A 1,189-nucleotide genomic window follows, 5' to 3' on the forward strand; every position below is an offset into this window, starting at 1 on the left:
TCCTGGAATTACCCTCCCAGTTTGGGAACCACTGCTTTAAGGCACATATTTCAAAATTACAAGAGCTTTGATAAGAGATGGAAATGCAGAGATAACTTTCATTGCTGTTACCAATGCTCCAACTGTAATCAAATGAAAACACTCGACATCAGAACAACCCAAATTTATCTCGGCTTGGCTCTGCTTTGACAGGTCTTGAATTTCACAGCTGCTACACCCTAGACATGAACTTGAAAAACACCTGTTTGACCATTCTTTAGATGTTAACTAGCTGAGCAGCTGACATTTAAACGCGTCTGCTGAGCCCTACATGGAGACAGGACTTTCTGTCTCCAGTTTCTGAGCGCTGTGCCTCCTACACCTTCCCCGTACAGCCCGAGCACCTCCACTGCCCAGCTCAGAGCGGGAGCTCCAAGTACCAGACAATTCCCCAGACAAAGAGTTCCCACAGAATAAACCTCTTCCTGCAGGTTATGAATGAGAGTTGAAGTCTTCCACTACTTTTACACATAGCCAAGCTCCTAGCTGGTTTAAAATAATGGTGTTCTACCCACAGAAGAAGCTAAGACAAATTACTCCTTCTGAGAGTCCCAATACTTTTTGACTACAAGTTGTGACTTAAACCATCCACACTTCTGGTTCCTGTCTATAAAACAGACATGTTAATGGAACTTAATTTTTTTTCCACTTTTTTCCTGTTTCATATATGTCAACTGGAAGAACATCAGAGGTAAAAGCCTCCCCCATCATATCCAATACCTGCACAGTGACAAACAGCGTGGAACCCTGACCACGGCTGGGCTGACACCCGTGACTGTGGCACAGACGAGAAACTACAGCTGCAAAACTCTTCACACTGCAGGATTTACTGTATGAGGGAGTATGAGCATTCAATGCAGCCAGAAGAACTTAAATAAGACACAAAAAGAAGTAAGAGTGGCCAAACACCGGAGCAGATTGCCTGAAGAGGCTGTGAAACCTCCACTCTTTCTGACTTTCAAACCTCAACACAACTTGACAACCCTGCTTTTGCGCAGGAGGTTGAACCTGATGACTTCCAGAGCTCCCTCCTACCTAAACTTTTCCATGATTCAGAAAACTTATGAAAAGACCATTTCAGTAGGATATCATGAACAGCGAAGTGCTTGAGTTGATCTAATAGAAACTGCAGGAAATGTAATCCATTCTT

At 43.6% G+C, this 1,189-nt stretch overlaps 1 protein-coding gene across 1 annotated transcript in view; it reads right to left on the bottom strand.

Annotated features, from left to right (window-relative positions):
- SMARCD3 (SWI/SNF related, matrix associated, actin dependent regulator of chromatin, subfamily d, member 3) overlaps positions 1-1,189 on the bottom strand; it is a 40,047-nt gene that overhangs the window by 24,492 nt on the left and 14,366 nt on the right. The gene's annotated exons all lie outside the window — the stretch shown is intronic.

Source organism: Mesitornis unicolor, unplaced genomic scaffold, assembly GCF_000695765.1.
Source record: "Mesitornis unicolor isolate BGI_N332 unplaced genomic scaffold, ASM69576v1 scaffold3631, whole genome shotgun sequence".
Lineage (NCBI taxonomy): Eukaryota > Metazoa > Chordata > Aves > Mesitornithiformes > Mesitornithidae > Mesitornis > Mesitornis unicolor.